Genomic DNA, 8,658 nt, shown 5'->3' on the forward strand with positions numbered 1-8,658 from the left:
AATTCTTAAGGGCCTGTGGCACTATTTTAAGTGCCACCTACATCTAGATTTACCGATTTGGCAAATTTACCGATTCGGTATTTTACTGAATCTGTAAATTTACAAAATCGGTAAATTTACAGCATCGTTAAAATTTGGGCCCCCTACATCTCAAAAACCAAATACCGGTCAGTAACGGCCAAAATCGGCCGTTACCGACCGGTATTTGCCTTCCTACATCTGGCCCCTTGTGTTCACAGGAAAGGTACAGACAGTTCAAGGTCACTTAAAGGCCAACAGGTCTGTGCACCTTTCTATAGGCTTGTTTCTATTGAGTGTCACAAAATAGAACCTGAAATACAATGGATTCCGTATTCCCACCTCTGACACCCAATAGTGTCACTTGATCAAGTTCATTGGCCATTATTTTGTTTGTTTTCTGCTCAATGTGAAGTTCTACTCTGTGCTTCCTGGAACTACACATTTCAATTGGGCTGCATCGAGGCACAACTGACAATATTATGCAAAGAGGTACCAAGACACCGAGTTCTATAAATGTTGCTTCCAGTAACCATGTTTCATGTTTGCCCAACCATAGAATCCCATTATCTTTCTTTCTGAAATGTTCTTCTTCACTTATCTGATTGATATTAGTAATTGTCTGCGTAATGGTTCCACTGTTGTCTAGTATGTAAGCACAACACTTTTGGCGCACTACTTGCCATATTCTGCCTTCCTTAGGAAGGAAAATATCTTTGACATCTTGCTCTGTATAAGTACAGTCTTCATTGCAGTCATTTCATCTGTGTTATTTCCTAGGGCAACTGAGGTGTCATCCGACAAGTCCTCAATCAACCTTGCCACCTCAATTATCCTATGACTATTAGGAGAGATACCTAGTGGTGTTAATATTAATCCTACGCCTGTGAGGAAGCTGGGCCAAATGGATTGCTTCTGTCAAATTGGCATTTGTTGAATAAAATTGGATTCAAAGCAACTCGCAAGACTCCTGAATAACTTTTATTCATCATTTTATGACTACTTGATCTATTGTTGGAGAACAGTTTAACCATCTGTTGATTTTGGAACAGATAATCCTGTATAGAATTTAACGCTCCATTTTATTTGTTATTTCGTGACCTTGTGTTGGGGTGGCCTCTTGGCAATGGAGTCACAAAAGTAGTGCGTTGGAGGAAACAGAACTTGTATTAATTACATACAAGGGTGCCGTTTTGGAACCAACATTGCCAGTGTGCTGTTTACTTGTATGCTACTAACCCAATTGGCCATTCACCTGTGGCTCATCAATCCCTTGCTTGCTTGCTTCAGGCTTTCCATCAGGCAAATCTTGAACATGGAACTTCCTGAGTGTAACAAAAGACAGGTAACAACGTCCATACCAACCTCTAGGCACATACAAGTAAGCTGATTTTCCACATACAAAGTTGATCCCTTTATATCCAATTACCTCTGAAGACAACCCCTCAGCATTTCCTTCCTTCCCACTAGAGTTGTGTCAATGTATGTAACTCAGTCTTGGCCTTTCAGCAAATCACCATTAACCCAGGGCCCCAACTGTACCTTGTAAGCGATTTAAACTGCTTTTCGAGAATGTTAATATCACGTTTCAGGTTTGGAACTTTTTTTCGTATAATTACCTTTTCAACCTGTAACAACTGGCCGAGGGAAATGCCCACCTGCCCTTGTGATGATTCATCTCCCCAATCCAATTTACACTGTGTTTTATTTTGTAAATGTTACGCTGTTCCGAGGAGGATTGTCCTGAAACCAATCCTCAAAGCGTGGGGCCACCGCTCATGCAGTATAGCTTTTGTTAGACTGCAACAGTTAGAAAATGACATTGTGGCACACGCTATATCCTGCTTTTTGAAATTACTGGTTAAGTTTAGGAACTCAATGTAATAAACTCTTTGTAAATACCTGTATTTTAGAATTTTTATCAACTAGCTTTATTAACTTGGAATCTTTTTTGATTGTAATAACACTGCTTTTTTAACATCCTGAATGCACTTGGCACTTTTTGATTGTATGTTCTTTTTAATCTGTATGCTTTTATGAATTCATTCTGAAATCGAAAAAAGCTTTTTTGAATTTGAATTTGAATGTAATGTTGGCAGCTACTAGTGCCCATGTATATATTTCTATCCTGAGTTATCTTTCAAGTTAGATATATCAAATAACAAAAAAGGTTTAATTTCTACTCTTCTTCATCTGACAATATTAGGAAGTACTTGCAAAGGTGATTGGTGGCGGATGGGGTAGCTCAGATATGCAGTGATTCTACTTCTTCCTGTTCTATTGTCAGTTTGGAAATCTCGTGTTTCTTTTTCTAGTGCCTCTAACATCCCCAGGTGGCTACGGCTCCGCAACCCTGTCTTAGGTATTCTGTGATATTGTTTTTTGGCACGGAAAAATCTTCTGGCTTGGTATCCCTTATTATGCAAGAGGTGATATTTATTTGCTTATGTGGTCCCCTTCTAGGACCTCCCTGATGTGTTTTCACTGATTTGTTATACAGACCTGGGCCAGAATTACAAATACACAACTCATGGCTCTTGTTAAAGGCACCACACTATATGTCATCTCATCTTCAGTGCTGACAGGGAGATGTGTGCAAATAGCATTCGAGGAGATTTAGAACTGCAATATACTTTGTCAATATTGCAATATACTTTGTTTATCTTTGCAATTCAGTCCCAAATCAGTCCATTCCCGTGTTGTCCTCACAACAAGAGGCATTTCGTATAAAATGTCAGAGGGATTAAAAATGTCTTCTCTGCCACCAGTCTCTGCAGTCCTTCTAAGCTTCTTAAACACAATGAGCAGTACAGTCACTGTTATTGCTGGCAGAAGGGTGCCAATGCCAAGAGCCACTTCTTGGCATGTCTTACTTAGGTCTCAGCCCTTACATGTGGCAGAAATCACTAGTACTTGTGTGCACACTTCACAGCAATCTTATTTGATCGTTGGTTTCAAATGAGTAGGCTTTTCCAAACCTTATGTTGTAGCGTGTTTTGTGGCTAAAGGAGAAGGCGGTTCTTTCGTGAAATAGTCGATCTGCTGTTGCTGTACCAATTGAACAGTGCACCCAAGAGCCTGGAAGGGCCTGCAACACCTGGTGATGGAGACAACACAGAAATCTGTTAGTTACTTGCAGTACTGTAGTAGTAGAGCATTAATCATCGGTCATGGTAATGAAGGCTCAATTCAATACTTCAATCAGGATACGTCTTAGTACCAGCAAAGTCATTGGAAGTGCATGAATTAAAAAACTGTTAGGCAGTCACCTTCCCACTACACCAAATACCGGGGGAGGGTATGCACCGCGAGGCATCTGCATCACACCTATCCTTTGCAGATGGCAAATAAATATAGAACTAGTTGTCTTTAAAGAAACATTTAGTGAAAGCCTATGCATCTCAGATATCTTGTGCAGTCTTTACATTCAGGAGGGGAACAAATGAGTGCTAATTGAAATAGACTCATTGGTAAACACTGGTAAATATAATTCTACCCATACCCCTCCTTTGTTTGCACACATCTACTTTAGAATTTCTATTGTACTCATATATGCAACCTATCTATATTTTGCAGTATACAAGTAATTCCTCCTTATATCCTTCAAATAGTAGCTGTGGAATACTAATGTTTGGAAATGTTGTTTCCCTAACTATAGGCCAATTCCTTAACATGTAAATGCACTTCACATGTGTTGGCAATGTGTCAGTTGTGCATTTTATTGGGCAATAACAAACCCTGCAGAAGGTCAAAAAATAGCTGTGCATGCTATCTTTTCTGCACATCAGGTAGTAGTTTAACATGATGAAACACATTCCGCTGCAATGAATTATCTTCAACAATGGGTAAATGGCAATAGCATTCAATGTGATAAGACCTTTTTTTAAACACCAAGGTGACGGCAGAGCAAAACAACAATTTGGAAACTGAAAATTGATCTGATGCATAGTTTTCTTGGCTTTAAACCACATTTGAAGTATATTGGAAACCTGTAAAACACAATAAGTTTGAGATGGTGCTTGAGACATGCAACAAAAGGTACTTATGGGGAAAAAGTAGAACAATCCCCAAACCCTCCTTTTATAGTTTATGTTTAACATGGTGCATACATGCAGCAATGACTTTTAGAAATCCACTGATAATCTATGCAAATATAAGTTACTGTTACTTTGTTTCCTGGAACAAAGTAAATAGCAAAAGGTGCTTATCACGTAGACTGGAGCCATCTTAAAAGGGAATATAGCAAAATGTCCTGCGCCATTGAGCTTATGTAATTATTTTAATCTCTTTATTTGACAAAGTATTGGAAAAAATAAAAAGCCAGTAAACTCTATAATAGAGCTCATACTTTCAGCTGAAAAAAATAATTCAAAGTATCTGTATTGGTAAGTACTTAAAGTTATCACCACGCACATACCTCCTTGTCTTCAATACTGTTCCAAACTTCTTCACATGCTAAACAATCACTGTGTGTTGCTAAACTAGCCAATCATTGTGCAAATTAAGTTTTACAATTCTTTTATGTTCTTTGACCAGAAATCAAAGGTACAATTTTCCTATTGAAATGATAGAGATCTTCTGTTAGTAAAGGAAAACAAATGTGATACATATATTTAACAAATAAGGGTGTAACACGTGATTGCATCTTATGAATGTTTTTCCTTACCTCGTTGGCTTAGTGAGATTATATTGAAATTGTACCGCACTCCCCTCACTTTGAATAACTTTGTTCCCTCTCATGTACTTCCTTCTTGCTACTTCTGACTGCCACAGACTGAATAGTTGTATGCAGCAACAATCGGTTCTGTGGGGGAAGCGTTATTTCTTTTACAAAACAATATTTAGTCCCATATGTCACTAGGGATTGACAAATGATGGTATGAGAATGCAGAGCCAACGATCTGACTCCCGTGGGAGTGTGTTGAAATTGTCAATATCTCCGGCAGTTAAAGTCCTGAATAGCTATCCTGATCATTCATATTTGACCTACAGCCTGTTGAAACTGAGACAATAGTGTTGATGCATACAACTGGCTTGCAGTAAAATGAAAGCCAGTGATGCTTATTAGGCATGTTCTGGTCTCTAAGGTTACCTTTTAACAACACAGCAAGGGGTATATTCACAAGAACGTGTACTAAACATCACCAAAAAATGCTAACGCAACTTTACACATCACAACCTATCGTGGGAAAATAACCCTGTGTCAACGTGGAATCAACAACAAGGAAGTACCATGCGATAGTCTGCAGAAACCGCGGCCAATTTCCACGATACAACCACTTCAACCGATCTAAAAACACAAACTACAACACAAACAAACATGCAATAAGCTCATTTGTGATGAGGAAAGCAGGGATAAGCACCGCCAGGCCCAGGGCACACAAAGCAGGCAGGAATAAGCACAACAAAAGCCTGAAAAAGAAAGACAAACCAAACAGAAAACAACAGCCAAGCACAATGGAGGCAACCCGAGTCAGTATACAACTCCACAAGCCCCATTTGGAACAAAACATTGTACATGTTAGGCCATCTTAGACAAGGCGAATGCAGTGTGAGAGCGGAGGAGGATAATGAAAGAAAACCAGAACATAAGGAATGATGCGAAAAGCACAAACAAGCAGCAACACACCAACAACAAGAAGGCAGCAATGCACACTGGAGGTGAGAGTCCAGCGCCACACCAGGAGCTGGATGACATGGAGGAAATGGTGTCCACCACATCAGTCAGGAGATGGTGGCAGGACTCGGGGACCAGAAACTTCCCAAAACAACAGACACAACAGAAACAGGGAGAGGAACCAGCAGGGACTGGGGGGAGAGGGGGAGATGGGAACAATGGCACCCACATGCACAATTAAGCATAGCACAACTGCAGACAAACCATGCCCAAGAGTAACAACACCAACCAAGAGCACAAGTCACACAACCCAACAATACATCACTGAACAAGCACAGAAGTGAAAACCACACTGCCTGAAAGGGAGAAGGATGAGCCAAATCAGAGCTGAAGTGACATCTCACACACAAAGCAGCACACACACATAGGAAGCAGAGCACCATAACATCGAACACAATTTGGTACAAACACCAGCATTTGCACAACCGGACACAGGACACAAGTGCACCCACCAGTGGCCGGTAAAACGCCATATGCATCTGGCAAAGCACAAAACAGGGACATGATAATGCACAAGTACAATCACACAGTCCTGATGGTGTAGCAATGCACATATGGCAGGGAGTCCGTGACACACACATTGGCATACAAATCAAGACACAACACAGTTGGAAACAACTGAAACTGCAGAAACTTTATCAACAAGTGTGTGTCAGTACGGCCAAGAGAAGTGCCATGATTGCAGCAGCATGACTGAATGAGGAACGTAGGAAAGCGACAATGTCCACCTCAGGGGAGTCGATCACCAACACAAGACCGTGCCAACCCGCATTGGTTTTCCACGCCTTGATCGTGAGTCCAGGCCAATGCAGCCATGTCCACTGTCATCTTAGGACATGTGACCAGATTCCCAACATGCAACCAGGTGTCGGGACACATGCAATGGGTCACATCCAGTTGTGGGTGCAGGTACCTTGTCACTCGTCCATGAACGCAAGTGCAGCAGTGTAGGCCAACATCTCCAATGAGCGATCGTTGTCCACCACATCTGACATGTCGTAAACGTAATACATCAGCTGACCCGGACAGATGTGCTGACTCCAACCACTGGACCCAATGTGCACCAAAGCCCAATCGGGTAGTGGCTCAATGTGCTCACTGCACACGAGAACTCGTGCAATCTCTCCAGTCCAGTTTCCAGCCTGCATGCCATACATCCATGCATGCCATAAACGGGCATCACGGTGACACTCCTGGTCATGGGACAACATGTTAAAATCCAGTTCAGCTACTGTTATGTTGGAGAAGCAGACATCCATGGACCGCTCGAATATGCATGAGTGACAATGCAACACAGGCTGAACGCAGGTGACGTCCGTAATGCGGAAGCTCAGCTGGTAACTGATCCGCAGCACTGCCAACGGCCGTGCTCCCAGTACATGCATCAGATGTGCACAGTACAGGTCCACGAGACTGGTGTCGAGCATGTGTCCAGGATTGTCTGCCATTGCGTCAGTGGCTCTCTTTGAAGCGGCACTGGCTTGCCCTGTGGCAGTCCTGTGGATGAAATGGCACAGCTTGGTGCAATGAGCAGTATCTGTGTACAACGGGTGCAGGCCTGAGGTGGGGTGGGAGTACTTGTGAAGGCCATTTCAAGCATGCTAACTATGACCAAGGACTTCTGCATGTGGGATGTGTGCACGTTGGTCTCAAGTTGGGCAGTGTGTAGTGTGGGAGTCGCAAGCAAATGCTATCATATCTGGGGGTGCTGGCCACATGCAAGTTCCTGCTCGGAGCTGCAGTTGTGCTACCGCCTGATAGTTCAGACAGAGGACCTTTCATCCCTACAGTAACTTTACCATTTGCATGTATACAGGAGATGTACAGAGGTGTGTGGTGGCTGTGGTGGGATGTCTGCGACCCTGGGAGTCATGGATGATATGCCCAGCACGTGGCACATGAGCGGCCTCACTGTGTGTTACGTTGCTACACATCTGCTCCTCCCTCCCACGAGCCCCCACACTTGTGTGCACTGCACGGTTGCATCACGTGCACTTCTACGGCACACCATTGTAATGCCTGTCCGCTCATGTCCAGCCGCATGCCCACAACACCGTGATGCTGGCCTTTGAAGGTGTGCGGCCACAAAGAGTGTAGGCCAATGGTCTAGACAGGGAGGACACAGGTGTACAGCCCATGGCTGGCTGTGATCGTGCTGCAAATGAGGCCAGGCAACTGACTCATGCATCCGCAGGGCTGATACACATAACACTTGGCCTCCATGTGCCAAGACCCTGAATGGTCTTGGGCTCCTACATGCTCCCGTATGTGCGGGCCTGCCCTCCTGGTGCATGCTGCATTGCAAAATCGACTACTGTGGCCCTGGTGGCGACTACACCACAAAACAGAGACACACTTACTGCACTTCCTGCCCAAGGCCAGGTACGAGCCACGCCCTGCTCCCCCTGCCCGATCAGCACACCCCTGCGCTGACCTGACGTACGCCACTTGTGCATGCAGAGGGGTACGTGCGAAGCTACATGTCCAGGCTCACTGCCAACACTTAGGTGACATGGTAACGTCCGCTGAGGACAGCACACTGTGATGTTGCAGAGCCCATCATGCTGACACAATGACCACACGGACACACTTGCTCAGATGGTGTGAATGGCTACGGGCAGGTGAGCACGGCCACATTTATTAGCAGGCACACATACCGAGTGACACATGTGTTGGATGTGTGTGTGGTGTGAGCACACCAGTCAGCAGGGGCTGCCTGGTGCAGTCAGAAATCGACAACAGTGTACATCGTAAAGGACACAACCATTCAACCATAAAGGCCCCATGACTTGTGCTGCACAGAGTTAGTGGCCCCGGATGCACAGCGTCCTGCACGGGCCTACCGCCAGGAGCCGCTGACTTGCGGGGGCACTGGGGCAGGGTCACGAGTGCAGAGCAGGTTTCCGTAGATGACAAAGGGGCTTGTCGCAGAGTGTTGCGGTGGGCAAAGGCAGGTGTACCCC

This window comes from Lissotriton helveticus, chromosome 4_1 (genome assembly GCF_964261635.1).
Source record: "Lissotriton helveticus chromosome 4_1, aLisHel1.1, whole genome shotgun sequence".
Lineage (NCBI taxonomy): Eukaryota > Metazoa > Chordata > Amphibia > Caudata > Salamandridae > Lissotriton > Lissotriton helveticus.